Source organism: Heptranchias perlo, chromosome 13 (assembly GCF_035084215.1).
Source record: "Heptranchias perlo isolate sHepPer1 chromosome 13, sHepPer1.hap1, whole genome shotgun sequence".
NCBI classification, from domain to species: Eukaryota; Metazoa; Chordata; class Chondrichthyes; order Hexanchiformes; family Hexanchidae; genus Heptranchias; species Heptranchias perlo.
The window spans coordinates 40,823,772-40,842,464 of NC_090337.1; the positions used below are offsets into that span (position 1 = coordinate 40,823,772).

At 42.2% G+C, this 18,693-nt stretch overlaps 1 pseudogene; it reads left to right on the forward strand.

Moving 5' to 3' along the window:
• The first annotated feature begins 458 nt into the window (after positions 1-458).
• On the forward strand, positions 459-3,496 carry LOC137331704 (kinectin-like; annotated as a pseudogene).
• The last annotated feature ends 15,197 nt before the right edge of the window (positions 3,497-18,693 follow it).

Consider the following 18,693-nt stretch of genomic DNA (forward strand, 5'->3'; position numbering starts at 1 on the left):
TGAAGAGTCATGCGAAAAACACAAAACCAGGGATGGTCGAGACTGGACTGAAGTGAAGCCTGAATCAGCGGACCTGACTGCAGATGGGGACAGATTTCGGACGTAGACTTCTTTCAACCCATTAACCAACCCACGGACAGATGGCCAACACGGCGCAGCAATGAACCACGTACATTTGTGAGAATAATCTGGGAGTGGTGGATAAGTAGTTATTATTTAGAAAGTTGTATAGCGCTATAAAGTGACAGTGGCCGGGAAACTACTGTACCAGTTATATAGACCTCAACCTCTATAGGTACCACGGAAAGGGGAGGTTGATGTAAGGAGTAATTAAAAAGGAGACTGATCACTTCCAAATGAGCCAAACCCAAGAAGGGAAAGGCTAAAGCCAAATACAAGAAGGAACAGGCTATTCTTCCAGGATGGCAGAAAAAGAAATGGGAAATAATGATAGCTAGATGTCATGGGCAATGGAATGGGCGCAGAAGCATTGTGATGAGGTTGGCCTGTCTGGCCTCGTCTTCCTTTTCTGTTTTATTTCTTTCCTGGCACTTTACTGTAAATTTGTAAGGAGAGTCGTTTGTGTTGTTTGTGACATTAAAACAGCCGATAAGGAGTTGTGGGCTACCCACCCCGATAAAAAGGACAGGGAAGTAATGTGCAAATTAAGGAAGGAAAGGAGGGCCAGGAAAAGTGAGCAAGACAACAATAGAAAACTGCAAATACGAGTAGCGGCACTGTCACTTCGGAAAGGGGAGGTAGAATCAGAAACAGAGGAGGATGATAGTGATGTGCCTGGGTGGGTCCCGGGAACACAGGAAAAGGCGATGAGACATGGTGGGGAGAGCGAGGAGAATGAGAGTGCCTCACCCCCGTCAGGAGCAACTAGCACACCATGCAACATGGCTGGCAGGACTCTGTCTTGGAGTAGACGTGATGGGGAGGGGAGGGCGAATCTAGCACCAGTCACAACCAAATGGGTCCTGATGGGAGGAAACACAGACGCGGTGGAGCGGATCGTTTACCAGTACGAGGCCCAACTGGTCAATAGAGACTTGACCCTCCCAGAGCAACGTGCACTTAGAGAACAGATACCCCAGTATGATGAGATAGGGGACCCCACCCAAATGCTAAATAAGGTACAGGCACTGCAGCGGTCCCATGCCTTGACTAATAAGGATGCATGCTGGTTTTGCAGTGCTCATATCAAAGAACACACTGAATCTACTCAAACAGTAATCAAAAAGCAAGAACCAGCGCTTCTATCAATGGAAACAAAACAATGTGCAAGTGGACTTGTGAAAAGAAAAACTGCGCAAAAAAAGCAAAGAATAGAGCCAGTTTCAGCTTAGGTGGAGAATCTCCCAATGAAGCCCGCAGTCTACATTCCTTTGGATAATACTAAGGATAGTGATCGTGCTGAAAAGAAGGATACTGTGGTTGATGTCAAAAGCCAAGTGATCAGTAGTGGTATGCAGAAAACCATTGCCAATGGAATGAATATGGTAAAGAAAATGCTGATATAAAATTTCAAGATTTTCTCTCTTCTTTGCAAATTATGACATTCACTGAGGAGGAGGCTATCTTTGTTGCTGCTACCTTTGTTACTAAGATTCTGAAAGAGAAGGATGTGGTGGCCCAAAATATTTGACAGAAACTTGGAGTAAAAGGTGATCCAGTTCCTACATTGCAACAGCAGTTACAAGAAAAAGAAAAGTTGCTTCGAACTTTTCCGAGTGAGGTTACCCTCTCGAATGACAAGTGTAAACAGTTGAACCAGGAGTTGGTGACTGAAAAGCAGAAAGCCAATGCAGTTGAGGCCAAGTTAAAGGGAACAGCGCAGTGCCCTTGTAAAAGAACTAGGAGCTCTGCAGAACGAGCTGCAGGAGATAGTTGAAAGGAGGCAAGAGGAGATGCAGAAATACCTCAGGAACGTAACTACAGAGCATGAGAAAAGGCTAACAGAAGTTCAGGCTGCAAAACAAGATTTACAAAGTAAACTTCTGGTTACCGAAAATGAAATTGGCAACAAAAACAAAAAGGTGCAGAGCTTGAACAGCAAACTCACTGATACCGTGGTCTACAAACAGCAACTAGAACAAAAGATTGTGCAGCTGGTGACTTCAGAACAAAAGCGAGCTACTACAGATGATGCTCTGAAGATTAAGTACAGGATCTTTTGGAACAGAAGGAAACCACGAATGCTCAGATACAAAATCTTCATGACCAAATGGCGGCACAGGTTTCTGCAGCATGTGTGATGGACGAATTGCAGAAAACGATCACAGAGAAAGAGAAACAATTAGAGTTGATGGAAGTATCTTTAGAAGACAAACATTTTCATGTAACAAGCAAAGAACAGGATATACAAAGTCTGCAGAGAGAGAAAAAGACTTTAACAGCTGAAGTGCAAAAGCTGGTTCAGACCTTTCAGCAGGCTTCAGCTTTATGTATGATGAAACAGATGCAAAAAGATCTTCAAAATAGGGATGAAAAATATAAACCATTGTAGAGCTGTTAGAAACTGGACTTATTCAAGTGGCAAAGGGGGAAGCAATTGAGGACTTGAGTGATGAAAACAGAACTTTAAAATGAAAGATACAAGAGCTTGAAATGAAAAAGGCTGAGCAGGTTTCTTCTGCGTTCATGGTAGCAGAATTTCAGAAAGCCATTTATGAGAAGAATGAAATGATCAACTCCATTGAAGGTCGGTTGGAGTCAGAGTTCTATAAAGTAACAAACAATGAGAAAACAATTCAGGCTTTGCAGGAGTAAAATGAGATGCTGAGAGAGAAAGTAAAAAATGCCCAAGAGATTTCCACAACATCAAACTGGAAGATCTTAAGAAAATAATTAGAATGCAAGAACAAGAAGTTAACTCTGAATGCTGCATTAGCAGACAACACAGAAACAGCTGCCAACAAGATGATTAGAACTCAGGATGTTCTGCAGGAAAATGAAGCATTGAAATTGCAGGTTCACCAATTACATTATCAAATCACTATGCAAGCTGCTTTTGTATCCATGGTGGCAGAACTGCAGCAAACTCTTGTTGAGAAGGATAGATAGATCAAGAAAGTTGAAGACCAGTTGGAAAAGGAGTTGCTTAAATTAGAAAACAATGAGCAAAGAATTCAAGAGTTGCAAGAAGCAAGTAGAGAATGTTCAGCTTCAAAAAGCTGAGCAGGTTTCCATTAAAACAAATGTGAAAGAAGAATTCCAAGTTATATTTGAAACAAAAGAACAAGAAATTAAGAACTTGAAGGCTACACTGACAGACAGTGGAGAATCAGTTGCTAGCTATGTGATGACATTGCAGGATCTTCAGCATCAAAACACAGAAGTTGAAAGTCTTCGAAAACAGAGCAATCATCTTGCATCTGAGTTGGAAAAGGTGGAGTCAGAGAGGGCCACTTGTGAAACTGAAGTCAGAGAACTTAATGAAACATTAACAAAACTGGCAATTTCATGGACAATAGTAAAGTTCCAGAAGTGAAGGAACAGTTAGATATCAAGAAGAAAATATCAGTGGATCTTGATCAGGATATAATTCAACTGCAGCAGCTACTAAAACCCCTGATTCATCAGCTCTCAAAAGGCAAAAATATTGTAGGCAGCTTGCCAATCTGTACATTCCTAAACGCAAATAAGTTGTGTTTGAAATTTTTTGCTAAATGCCAATGTTGACTACCAGCAAATAATATAATTTAGGCACAACCAGGAGCTAAAAAAAGGGTAAACAGTTCAAATTGATGCTGCTTTGATATTTTACTGCCTTCTTTAAAGGTAGAACAGAGAGTCTACTCCTCCATGGGGGATCAGGTTATGCTGACTTTTTTTTTAACAAAGGGGTGGCTGGGAAGCCAATTAGGAAGGTCCATATGAGGTTATGGATAAATTGGGAGAAACCAATTTGAAACTGGCCATGCAAAAACAGGGAAGGAAAATACAGTTCAGCTGGTATCAAGGAGATCAGTGCAAGACCTACAAAAAGGGTGGGGTTGCTGCTTAAGGACAGACATAACATTTGTTCTTTCTTTGTAACATGTACACTATGGAGGCAGTTATCATCCTCATCTTGGCAATACAACGTGGACCATAATGAGGAAGGAATAGGCTGTCGGACAACAGCAAAAGTGCAGCATCAGTGCAACATCTCAGAATTCCAATTGAGGAAAATGATGAGTGAACAGAATTTTTTTTTATTCGTTCATGGGATGTGGGCGTCGCTGGCAAGGCCAGCATTTATTGCCCATCCCTAATTGCCCTTGAGAAGGTGGTGGTGAGCCGCCTTCTTGAACCGCTGCAGTCCGTGTGGTGACGGTTCTCCCACAGTGCTGTTAGGAAGGGAGTTCCAGGATTTTGATCCAGCGGCGATGAAGGAACGGCGATATATTTCCAAGTCGGGATGGTGTGTGACTTGGAGGGGGACGTGCAGGTGGTGTTGTTCCCATGGATGTGACCGACCGGGATATGGAGACAACCTGCCTGGGAATAAAGAGTAAAAATGGACTGGAACTCATTGAGTCAGACACTACATTGTATAATGATGTATTATATTCTTGATCTTTACATTTACCCAATGATTTGTCCGTAATGGGTAAACAGTTTTTAGAAAGGAACTGCTTCCAAAGGCAATTGTGTATGTAAGTTTTCTGTTTATTTAAATACAATTCAAAAAGGGGTTAAATGGTATTACTAAACAATTGGATCCCAAATTTTATCTGGAAATTAGATGGTGTGAATATGGTTTGGTGTAAGATGCTCCGATTGGTGTGTTATGCTGGGAAGATACAAGCAAAATGACATTATTTTAAGGATGATTCCTATAACAGTGGCAATGCTATTGCTATCTGTTGATGAAAGACTGATGAAAATATTCAAAGTGAACTTGATAGGCTTTTTGGAAGAGGATATACAATGTGACAAGTTTTTGAATTAAACAACGACATTGGGTAGTGGGAAAAAGGGAGTCTGCAAAGCCCCAGATATCTTTTGCTGCTCCAGGAATGGCTATTCCACTGTGATGTGCTGTAGAGCTCATTGCTAGCAGGTGCTTTCACCCTGGATGAAGAATCTCCTAACTGCTCTCTACAGGTCGATCGATGGAACTCGGAGAACGGATATGGCACATTCAAAGAGAGGAAAATATTGCACAACACCATATATCTGGTTTGTCAATCAACATGACATTTTGCCTCACACTAACTGGGGATGACTAAAATTGGGGATAGATTATTGGTGCCTGTTGGGCCCCACAATGTTACAAAAAGAAAACCTTCAGACAGAAGCCTTACATGCAGTTGTGGGTTTTGCCCATCCATTTCCACATGTTTTCTTGAGTTTTAAATAATGGTATTAATTGTTTTAATTATCTTGTTTGTTGCCTTATGTTGTATTAAGTATTTGGGAGAAGAGGGCGCAATAATTTTTTTTTAAAAGTGAGGTATATTGAGACATGAATGAGGGAAAGAGAAACAGTGAAGACTGATAGGGTTGAACAGCCACTCAATTAAAGATAAGTTGAGACATGTCCTTGCCTAGCAACTGACTTCCTATTGTGTAGATGCAAATGGTATCACTCGAGACCACATCTAATCTTGTTCATTGTTAAAATACCTTAGGTGCTTTGATCTTACTGCTTGATGAAAGACAATTAGAGCCATCAAGTCAAAGGGAAGTGGACAAAGACACAGTGATCTGCATAAGATCAAGCCCTGGAAAAATATACATAAGATAATTAGCTTTGAAATTACTACCTGATAAATGACAAATGGAGACAGACAGCCAAACAAAGATGAATCAAGTACAGGGAAGTCACACTTCACTCTAGACAGGGCACAGTATTCTCTGCGAGATCAAACTTTGATGAGAGAAAATGTCACACATGGTTCGAGTGAACAAAGACATAAAATCTTTGTGAGGAAATTGCTGCATCAAAGTAAGTTGGTTTTAAGTGGTTTTGGTAGGCATGTCCAGAGTATGAGGAAAAGGTAGCATAAAGTGACCATGCTTTGGCTGTGTAAGGGGTTTGAAGATCTCGAGCTCGAGCTCGATTTTCAAAGGGTGACAGGATGGCAGTGGGGTGGTTGGGGGGGGGGGGGGGGGGCGGTGGCAATGGGTGCACGGCAAACCCGGATAATAAAAACTTACCGTTCCCCACGCGATCGCGACTCAATTGATGGCCCTTAACTTGGCTTCCGAGTTTGCCATCCGAAAGCTGCGCAGTGGGCGGACTGCACACCCGCATGACAGGCTGTCAGCTGGAGCGTCTACATTTAAAGGGCCATTACTTCAAAGGCTTTTGCTGGAGCAAAGACCAAGAACACACAATATGGAGCAACACACGGGCAAGGCTGCTCCTGGTCGGGGTGAGGTGGAGGAGGGAAATTTTTTACCTGGCCGACAGAAGGAAGTGCCCTGACTCTGCTACCAAGAAGGATTGGCTCGAGGTGGTAGAGGAGGTCACCAGCAGCAGCAACATATCCCGCACCTGGGTCCAGAGCAGGAAGCGTTTCAACGACCTAACTAGGTCGGCAAAAGTGAGTACACTTATGATTCTCCTCCATTCCGTGTTCCACATCACCCACCCCTCCCCAACTCATTCTGCACTGCCAAGACTATTCCATCACATCACTCCTCACACCCACTTAAGGCTCACCCTCAACTTACCTGCACTTCCTGAGCACTTCCTCACCCCACCTCTACCACTCACCCCAATCCTGATCCAATGTGATGTCTCTGTCTCATACTCACCCTCTGATGCACCTCTTTCACGGTCTGCCTCACCCAAAGCAATGCATTCATCGGCTGACCACTTCACCACACGTCTGTGCTTTCTACCCTTCTAGGAGAAGAGAGCTCAGAATGCATGCGAGAGGGCGATGGGGGGCCACAACAAACAGTGGTCCTCATAGACGCGAAGGAGGAGGCCCTGTAGATCAGCAGCACCCTTGAGTGCCTGTCCATCGGGGATGCCGAGACTGGCACCCCACAAACGTCTGGTGACACAACTTTAACATTCATCACACACAATATGAATTGATGTTAACAATGATTGGCATGTTGAACACCTCAGTATGCTCATCGCAACATGACACATCTGTGATGATGCTTAATATTGCCTTCTGTTCCCTTACAGGTCCTTCAATGAACGCAGTGACAGCAGAGGGCGATTCCTCAGAGGAGATCCAGGCCTCAGAGCGCACCGTCACAATTTAGTGAGCCATCCACCAGCGCAGATACTCACACCTCGGTGGGTCCTGGTAGTCAGTTAGTTGGGTTGGCACCTGGTGAATCACCACACAGAAGTGAGCACAAGCAGACACTGGTGGTAGGGGCAGCTGTGGAGAGTCCGCATCAGTGGAAGCACTTCTCTCCAGGCTCAGCTCAGCTGGACGCAGATGCTGAACCCCGGGGGCCGTCCTTTAAAAGGAGAATGATCGAGGGACAGCAGCACATTTACGAGGTATTGGAACAGGTGCCACGCGCACTCTCTACAATAGCGCAGAGGATGGTGGAGTCCAACTCCTGCATGAGTGGAATGGTGGCACAGGTACGGAAGCCATCGCACTCCCCCATCCTGATGGTGTCAGTTTGAAGGGGTCCGAAAAGTTGGTAAATATGTGTAAACAGAAGAATTCTGAGTGTGAACCAAGAATTTTTCATCTAAACACAAAGATCTTCCAGCCAAAAGTTTGTCTGAGAGAACTGAGTGCCCTGCTACAATAACTCACCTTGCATCCCCATCTGTCAAACAGGGATTTAAATGTCCAAATGGCTGCTGGCTGAAACACAACTCCTTCAACATGGGATGTTTCACACAGGACAGGAATCACGCTGAGGCAGAATGAAAATTCTTTCCCTTCCTCAATCACCATAAAATTAAGTACTTTAACTTTAACTTTAACTATCTTAACGACTGTGACTTCCAGATTCCTGAGGAGCGCTGTATGCAGATGCATCTGTGTGAAACGCGGAAGTCGGTGGGTTGGAGCCAGGATTCGTTCCCACTCCGGATTTTCCCGATTTTCATTGTCCCCCCGCTCCCAAACTTCCATTTGAAAATTGAGCCCCTTGTGTCCAGGCTTGACTGCATCCTGCTTATCGCACTGTAACATGGAAATAAAGGCAAGACAACAAACAAGGACTGAGTCTGCCTATCATTTTACCTGACGGATTTAACTTCATTTAACTTCAGATGGTAACACCTAGAAGTTATATCATAATAAACAAACAATGTTTGTGTCATTGTCAAACCTCCAAAATGTATCTCTGTGCTTTGGTATTTTTAGTTTTGGGTAAATGGCTTATAAAGGTAAGAGCTGTTAGTACTCCTTAATGGAACATTTTTCTATTTTAGGTACCTATTATCAGCAATAAATATGCCCTCTACAAGGTTAATACAGCATGACCCAGATAAAAAGCAAAATTGATTCTATTTTTTCCGAACAATAAACCTCTACCTCAGAAAAGTGCTACCTATTGCACTGGTGCAAATTTTCCACTTTCCACACCAGCAATCATTGTGGCCCACTCCAAATAAAATTGTCAACTTAGTGACAATTTCTACTGAATCACAGATGGTTTGCTGCTGTTGATACATAATAATTGGGAACTAGGCTGAGACTATTTCACTTAGAATCCTTACAGTTAGCAGACTCAGCATACTTGTCTATTCTGGGCTGGATTCAAAGTTAGATGCTAGAGGTGAAAGAACACTTTAACACCCAATTCCCCGTAAAACATATTTCAAGTAATTGATAATTCTGCTAGACCTTAAAATGCTTAAGAAAGTAAAATTAAGTTTCTTGGTCATTAATAGCAAGCAGTCTGCCAAATGAATAACATTGCCAAATCTGCAAATGTATTTGTATACTGAAAGGCAAGTCAAGGCAGTTAGATTCTTTTCATTTAAACTTATAGCTACTTCTGTGAAATAAAATCTCGCCAAAAAACCCCAAACACATTATCTATCTAGAAGCTTTGAAAATATGCAGAGCCAGGCTAAAATTGGTTAAGAGTGGAACCAAGTGAGAGTAACCTCACCGAGCTGGACAATGGAGTCAAGCATTGTCATAGAATGGTGTGATTGACTGTGATTCAAGGTTGTAGAGAGGATAAGGAGGGATAATGCACCAGGGTCACAATAACAGAGAATGGCATTTGTGCCTTTTAGTATGGCCGTCTTGGTGCTGTGGGAGGGGTAGAAACTTGATTGGAGGGATTCAAACAGAGAGTGTGGGAGAGATAGGTAGCAATCTGGGAGAAGACAACATATTCGAGGAGCTCAGAGAGGAAAGGGAGGTTGGAGATGGGGCAATAGTTTGCAAGGACAAAGGGGTCAAAGTTATTTAGTTTTGAGAAGAGGATTGATGACAGAATTTTGAAAAGGAGGGGGAGAGTGTCCAAGGAAAAGGAACCATTTAGAATGTCAGCTAACATGGGGTTCAGAAAGGGAAGTTGGGTGGTTAGCAGTTTAGTGGGAATGGGAGCAGGAGATAAGAGGATCTTGGAGATGGTATAGGGGTAAATGGAGAAGATATTAGCAAGAGAGAAATGGGGTTCTAGACTAGGGTAAAAGGGGGACTGAGGAGAGGTTTGGCTTGGTGGGCAATGGGAAGGAGAGGGGAAGTAGTAGAGGCAGCTGAATGGATATTCACTAACATGTTGATGAAGATATTTATGAGCTCCTCACACTTGTTACTAGAGGTCAGGGTAGACAGGACAGATGACAGGGGATTAAGGAAATGGTTGGTAGTAAAATATAGGAACCTGGAGTTATCTTTGCTCTACAGGATAATCCTAAATAAATAATCAGTTTTGGCAGAGGAATGTGAGGCCCAGGAAAACTTAATGGGGTTGAAATTGCTTGGAAAATAACGGTGAGCTCAACAGCGCTCACCGTCGTTAGCGTCGAAATCGGCTTTCGCACATGCACAGTGAAAAGCAGAAATCTGGAACTTGCTCCTACTGGTTCGCCAGTGATATGACTGCTTCAATTTAAAGGTATATCGCCGGCTGGAACCAGAGAAATCATTGAAAAAGTGCAAACTTGCTCATTGACACAGCTGGAAAGTAAGTAATATTGCCACAAGACAGGTATGCCTACAAATACTGGATCTAAACTTAATTTTAATAACACAGTAAGTCTTAATGACTGCCAAACAACTAAAAATTAACTTTTAAAAATGTGGAGTCTCATTACTCCTGATTTTAATCGTTTTTTGGTCATTAAAAAAAATTCTTAAGTGATAAAATTTTTTAAATTATTTTTTTTTACTTTTCCCTTCTGTTTCATTTATTTAATTCGATTATTTCTTACCGTCCCTTTTTTCACTGTTTATAACTGTTTTTACAATGATTTTAATGTTGTACCTTTCACTTCCTGGATTTCACATTCCAAGTCTGCAGAAAGAGTTTCGTAGCGTGTCAAAAATGCTGCAATCTGATTTGTCGAGGGGAGAACGTGATCCTCTCACTTCTCCCACAGGTCCTAGCTTCACTTGAACTGACGCTGGGCTCTTCTCCGCTTCCTATTCGAGAAATTGCACCCAGTAAAGAGTGTGGTGAGTTAGTGGGTTAGTATAAATCGATGGAGCGATGAGCACTGTTGGTTCACCGCTTTGAGCAATTTCTACCATAATGTAGTTGAGCCAGGTCTGGCGATAGATAGCTAAGCCAGGTACATTGAGCAGAAGGGCCCCAAAATTATGTCTTACTGATGACTTTGGGCCAAGACTGGAGCCATCATCGGGTAAGTGTCTGGGGCCATCCAGAGGGAGAGGAGGCAGCAGAAGGTTCTCTTTCTCCACGTGGCATCTCAGAAATGTTTCTGCCACTTCCCCACATTCTTTAGGGACCCAGGCTCCAACCCCTCCTGCTGCCAGTTGCAAATGGCAGGCAGGAAAGGAGTGGGCAGCGTGGTTCCAGGTGGGAGTGGGGAAACTCCTGGTCGGGGCGTTGAGGCAACGCTAGGTTTCACTGCCCAATTTTTCCGTTGATTCTGATTGATTTCAGGTGAGATTGTGGAGGGAAATTCCCACCCCACCTTTCGTGAGAGCACAGGGTTGGTGAGGGTCTGGCCCATGGTGTGAAGCTGTGTCTTTCCTTTTCTCACAACTGGCAGATCCAGCATGTTTTGACTGCATTTTCTCTTTTAATTTCAGATCCGCTTCACAGGAGCGTTATCGAACAAAATTTGACACTGAGCCACATAAGGTGACCAAAAGCTTAGTCAAAGAAGTAGGTCTTAAGGAGCATTTTAAAGGAAGAGAGGTGGAGATGCGGAGAGATTTAAGGAGGGAAATCCAGAGCTTAGGGCCTAGGCAGCTGAAGGTACGGCTGCCAATGGTGGAACAATTAAAATCGGGGATGTGCAAGAGGCAAGAATTGAAGGAGCCCAGAGATCTTGGAGGGTTGTAGGGCTGGAGGAGATTACAGAGATAGGGAGGGGTGAGGCCATGGATGGATTTGAAAACAAGGATGAGAATTTTAAAATCGAGGTGTTGCTGGACCGGGAATCAACGTAGGTCAACAAGCACAGGGGTGATGGGTGAACAGGACTTGATGAGAGTTAGGATATGGGCAGCAGAGTTTTGGATGAGCTCCAATTTAGAGGGTGCAAGGTGGGAGGCCGGCCAGAAGATCATTGGAATAGTCAGGTCCAGAGGTAACAAAGGCATGGATGAGGGTTTCAGCAACAGGTGAGCTGAGGCAGGGGTGGAAACGGGCGATGCTACTGAGGTGAAAGTAGGTAGTCTTGGTGATGGAGTGGATATGGGTTAGGAAGCTCAGCTCAGGGTCAAATAGAACACCAAGGTTGAGAATGGTCTAGTTCAGCCTCAGACAGTGGCCAAGGAGAGGGAACGAAGTTTGTGGCGAGGACCGAAGACAATGGCTTCAGTCTTCCCAATATTTATTTGGAGGAAATTTCTGCTCATCCATTACTGGATGTTGGACAAACAGCGTGACAAATTAGAGGCAGTGGAGGGGTCAAGAGGGGTTGTGGTGAGGTAGATCTGGGTGTTGTCAGCGTACATGTGGAACCTGATGTTGTGTTTTCAGATGATATCATTGAGGGGCAGCTTGTAGATGAGAATTTGGAGGGGGCCAAGGATAGATCCTTGGGGGGGGCTCCAGAGGTAACGTTGCGGGAGCAGGAAGAGAAACCGTTGCAGGTAATTCTCTGACTACGTCTGGATAAATAGGAATAGAACCAAGCAAAAACAGTTCCACCCAGCTGGATAAAGGAGGAGAGACATTGGAGGAAGATGGTGTGGTGGACCATGTAAGGCTGCAGACAGGTCTAGAAGGATGAGGAGGGATAGTTTACCATGATCACAGTCACATAGGATGTCATTTGTGACTTTGATAAGGGCCGTTTCAGTGCCGAGGTGGGGCAGAAACCTGATTGGAGGGATTCAAACATGGAGTTGTGGGAAAGATGGACACGGATTTGGGAGGTGACAACATGTTCAAGGAGAGGAAAGGGAGGTTGGAGATGGGGTGGTAGTTTGCAAGGACAGAGGTGTCAAGGATAGGTTTTTTGAGTAGGGGGGGAGATGATGGCAGATTTGAAGGGGAAGAATAATAATACTTCTATGAATAGTATTCAAGAGTGAAATCAACCGTTTCATTACTTGGCAAACTTCAATCTTTGTAATATAGCTTGAATTCTATAGAAGTATTTTTTTATGAACCTATAAAGAAGTATGATGGCTGATGCAATAAAATATCTGTCAATATCGTAAAATTAAACTCACCAAAAATAAAATTTTATATGAAATTGAAAATATTTCATTTTGTTGTCTTCCAGCTGCAACCACTACAAGCTCGGACAAAGAATGTTATTGCTTCTGTTGTAAATATTCTAGAACAATGCTGTATATTTATGACATTAACTATCATGAGTTTTTTTCCTGCCTTGTTTCTCTTTTGCTACATTTTACTATTTAACCTTTTGCATGTGATGTTACATTTTAAGAAACCATGCAAAGTACTAAGAATATTACCATAAGGAAAGGGTTAATCAGACTTTTCTAAAGTCTACTAATGTTATACTGCTATTGATTTTTCTTCATATTGAAGTAATATTAACCTTTTGTCTTTGCTTGCTAAGCAGGGAAGTGTCTGTCAATTTAAAATAGCGACCACTAAACTGTTGACCAAGGGTGATCCTGTAGCACAGGTCAGTTTCAGGATGAAGTATTCACCTGAGTAATGAAGGACTTATTTAAAGATGTGCTATTGCTTACTGGATCCTAAGTTTCAGGGAGAAGAGTTAGTCCTGTGAAAGGAAAACATGTGGGTATATATAATTTTTTTAAATTGGGAGTTCTGTAGGATCAGGAGATTAACTGGTACCGAATGATACAGCATCAAAGACAGACTTAAAATTAAAGATTTTACTGGTAGAATAGTAATAATAGGTAACAAGAGAGAAACTATTGATAAGATAACAAAGTAAGGGAGTTATACCGACCTTGTTAGTCCAACTGAAAAAGAACTTTTCAAGCAATGAAAACCAGCTTACTAACTAAAGTTATTGTTAAGGGACAAGTTCAATTAAATTCTCCTTATATGGAGTTGTATTTTAACTTTTGTATAATCACGTAATGCAGAAACATGTGGATTATCACATAGAAGCAGTAAGAGGAAAGTGGTAGTTTGTACAGATACCTTAGATTTGACAAAGGTTTGATCAACCAGTATACCGAGCACAGAACTGTAATGCGTTGGAGACCTCAACCTATCCCTGCCCTGGTGCGGCTATAAGTACTATCTGTTAAGTGTATGTTAAGTACTATTGCATGTATTGTATTGTATTGTACGCTTAATTAACTATGGACCCTGACCTCAATGTGGAAGAACCTTATTGATTTGAGGAGTAAATAGAACATCTAATCATAAATAAAAACCATCCTCTAACATTACTACAATTATGATGTGGAGATGCCGGTGATGGACTGGGGTTGACAATTGTAAACAATTTTACAACACCAAGTTATAGTCCAGCAATTTTATTTTAAATTCACAAGCTTTCGGAGGCTTGTGAATTTAAAATAAAATTGCTGGACTATAACTTGGTGTTGTAAAATTGTTTACAATTACTACAATTAAGGTGTGTAGCTACGTGCTTACAAGATTTAGAACACTGTTGGCCTTGTTTTAACTCCAAGCTAATTTTTGGTGGGTGAGCAGTGTTGTGAGTTAGAAACTCACCCGCTGCTCCAGAAATGAGGCCCAGGTTATTTTAATTCCGGACCACATTTCTCCTGGCCCACAAGAAAACCTTCAAAAAAATTAAAAATATCAACTTACCTGGGCATGTCCTGGCCATGATCCTGCTTGCTGCCAGGTTTCACTGGCTCTGGCAATGGCCGGGGTCTGAATGATGACATCAGTCCGAGATTTAAATATTGATCAGGCCCCCGCCTGCCTGTGATGGGTGACTCTGACGCTGCCGGAAACCCGGCAGTTAAAATAGGGGTGGGCGTGAACACGCCCATTAAGTGCCTGAATGCCATTATAACCACCCACCTGCCCCGTTCCTGCCGGGTGGGCAGGGTTAATATTGGGCCTTATAACTCTGCAGCATACAGCCTTCTGAGTCATGGTGTAATTCTTCTTCTCAGTGACAAAAATTAAACCACTTAACCTTGGCAATTCCTAGAAACATATAAACTGCACAATGAATGAATGAATAGCTTTTTGATTCCATGGTACTAATACCACTGCAATTTTAGGGTTTTACTCCAATATTTCTTTCATGCTCAGCTTCAATGACCACTCCTGCAAACAAGCTCGAGCTCCTGACAAAGCAAAGTGTGTCTTTACATGTACAATATCCAGTATTGTAGCATTGACCAAAGTTTGAACAGAAAGTCTCTCAAGTCCTTTCATGATCTCATAGACCTCAGAAATCAGTAGAATAATCATTCCATCAGACCATGGCTTAAACTATAAACTACTAAACAAGTTTATTAACAATAACAGATAACCATTGGCAAAGATAATACCAGGAAACCTGTAAATTACAGGCACCTTAGGGACTGACATCAGCTGTCTTTTATTTGTAGGTATCCCCATTTTCAAAATAGTCATTGTATGTACTATAAAGGTTTTCTCAACAATCCTGAAGAACCAGCTGAGATTATGGTCAGCACCTAATCAACTGCAACAATGCTAAAAATCCCCCTCCCACACATCAGCGTTCAGCTCTGTTCACTTAACAGTTTTGCCGTCTAAATTCCCGTTTCATTTCAAACCGTTCTCACTTGGAGCAGAGCGTAACTTCAGTAACGAACTATTTTTCTCAGTTCTATTTACCAGCATTAGGGCAGTCAGAGGACAAAAATATGATGACAGGTTGTGCCGGTATAGTGAAGCTTCCGTGGCAAGTCTTAGAATGGTTTGAAGACATTTGGGAGAGAAAACAGGTGACATTATGTGTAGGAGTGCTGTTTTCTGGTTGAGCAGTGAATCTGCAGAAAGACTGACTGATAGCGGGACTCACAAGCCTGTCCATCACTCTATAGAGCAGCAGAGAGACCCAGGACAGCCCATGCACCTTCACTCCCCAAAGCCAAAGCTTCTCAAAGAAACGGATCTACCGTCAGAAGCCGAGAGAAAAAGCTGATGACAGGGTCAGGGGAGAGGAGCTGGTAGCAGAGTGTATGGATGCAGCGCTGGGGCAGGAAAGGGTGAGCCCTCTCGCTGTTCGCATGCTTTCCTTGATTCGGGAGGCTGGGTAGTCAGTGTATGTAGGTCAGTGTAAAGCGGCAGTGGGTTTTGTGAAAGAAACGGCTTTTATCGAGTGGAGAGTTCTTTACCCAGCATCCATAGCGGCAGAGAAACCGCTCTATCCCTGGGATAGAGCTGTGCAAGCATTCAATCCCAAAGACAGCGCGGTTCCTCTGCCACTATCGATGCTGGGTAAAGAACTCATCATTCCACAAAAGCCGTTTCTTTCACAAACCCACTGCCACCTCGCACTGTCCTGCGTGTCCTGTGTTTTAAGTTGTAAAAGGGCTTGGTGCATTGAAGGATGTCCATAGTTTGTAATTTGCGAGTGTCCGTGGTTTCAGAGTGCCTCTTGTCTATTTTATCATGCAAGTTATTTGAGTCTCCGTTTTTTGCAGGCGTCCGTTTTTTGGGAGTGTCCATTTATACAGGTTTTAATGTACTTCATCACTTCTACTGATACTAAACCTGGACTACATCCTCATGGCTACTCAGGATTCATACAGCCCATAGAGCCCTGATGTGCTATCTCCAGATGTGTTGTAGTACATGAGAAGAACTAGTGAGCTGAAAGATATTAGCTGGGCATAGAGATGTCAATCACTGCCTTAGAGAGTGAGTCCTTCACCCATTGTTGTAACCAGACTACTTGAGTTCAAGTAGTCTATTCCTGGGATAAAGGGAATCAAATATGATGTTTACACAATATAGCTGTCACTCACAGGGTTCACAGAAATCCAACTGATCTTCCAGCCTGTCCGTCTCTACCCAAACCAAGTCAGCTTGAATATGCAGATAGGTATCAGGGAGTGCTTCTGGTTGATCATGATAATAGCTTAGCAATTACCAGATATTAATATATCAAGGCCAACTGGTGTCATGGTAGTCATATCTGGCTGCATTATCTGTAGATCTGGTTTTCCTCATACTCTAATTTCTAGCAATACCCACTGAATGACCAGCCACCTCTCAAACTGATATTAAAAATGCAGGCATTCTTATGATTTGAATTGTGATCAAACTCCTATTTTTTCACAAACGTATTGCTGGTAATGCGTACAAACAATGCAGGGAATGAATTGGTTGCTTTTTGATTCCATGATGCTAATAGTACAGAAATTTAAATGCAATTAAGGAGAGGCATGGATTAGAAACTGTGAGGGTAATTTTAACCTAGCCCGCCTGGCGGGAACCTGATGGGATCCAATCAGCCACCTATTTTATAGTCAATGAAGTCAATGGAAAGTAAAATTAGGCAGGGTGTAAATTGGGAGGCTGATCCAATCCCACCAGTTTATATCGGGCGGGTTAGATTAAAATTACCCAGTGTGTTTTTGGTTGATTGTAAATGCCTAATTATTGTACATGATAATGTTTAATGGACAGCAGCAGAGTAGAGGTAATTTAAACCATAAATTCACTATGCTTAGTCTAAGGCTTCTTACTCTTTATCCATGTCCAAAGGGAAGAGGGGGAGTGGAGACAACATCAGATACCAAACTATTGCTTTCTTCAGTCTGGGGAAAACTGAAGGAACATTTTTTTAACCTACTACAATCTACTATTACAACACAATCTTGAAATGTGGTACTGTGAATCAGGTCCCTGTTGATAAGATCTTATTTTAACTGGTCTAATTTATACTGCCACATTCAGCATGCCTCCAACACAATCAGTGCTAAATTCTTCAGCAATCAAGGCAGACACAAAGCCTAAAGCCTATGTTCAAATCTCATAACATCCTAAAATGAATAGAATAAGCTTCTTCCTCATCAGCTTCTGGAGATTTTTAAACTTCAGAAACTTGCTCATTTTTTTATCATCTTTATATTATTAAATCAGTACTATTTCTATATTATTGAATTCAAAAGTCTTATATCAATAACCCCAATAGGATGTTCGGTGTTATTTGTGTACATACCCTGTCACATTTTGAAAAAGATCTTACATATAATTACATAGAATGCACAGCACAGAAACAGGCCATTCAGCCAAACAGGTCCATGCCGGTGTTTATGCTCCACATGAGCCTCCACCCTCCCTACTTCATCTGACCCTATCAACATATCCTTCTATTCCTTTCTCCCTCATGTGTTTATATAACTTCCCCTTAAATGCACCTATGCTAGTCCACTTTCTAATCATTCTCTGGGTAAAGAAGTTTCTCCTGAATTCCCTATTGGATTTATTAGTCACTATCTTATATTTATGGCCACTAGGTCTGGCCTCCCCTGCAGTGGAAACATCTTCTCTACGTCTACCCTATCAAACCCTTTCATAATCATAAAGACCTCCATCAGGTCATCCTTCAGCCTTCTCTTTTCTAGAGAAAAGAGACATAGCCTGTTCAATTTTTCCTCTCAGTTCTGGTATCATGCTAGTAAAAATTTTTTGCACCTTCTCCAGTGCCTCTAAATCCTTTTTATATTATGGAGGCCAGAACTGTTCACAGTACTCCAAGTGTGGTCTAACCAAGGTTTTATGCAAGTTTAACATAAATTCTCTGCTTTTCAATTCTAACCTTCTAGAAATGAACCCCAGTGTTTGTTTTTTTTTAATGGCCTTATTAACCTGTGTTGCTACTTTTAGTGATTTGTCTATCTGTATCCCCAAATCTCTTTGCTCCTCTACTCCATTTAGACTCTTATTTTCCAAAGAGTATTTGGCCTCCTTACTCTTCCGACCAAAATGTACCACCTCACACTTATCTATTTTGAAATTCATTTGCCAATTACATGCCTATTCTGTAAGTTTATTAATGTCTTCCTGTATTTTGTCAAAGTCCTCCTCAGTATTAACTATACCCGCCAATTTGGAGTCGACCGCAAATTTTGAAATTGTACTTCTGATTCCAGAGTCCAAATAGTTTATGTAATTGGTGAATAACAGTGGTCCCAGCACTGATCCTTATGGAACACCACTTCTCACCTTTTGCCAGTCTGAGTAACT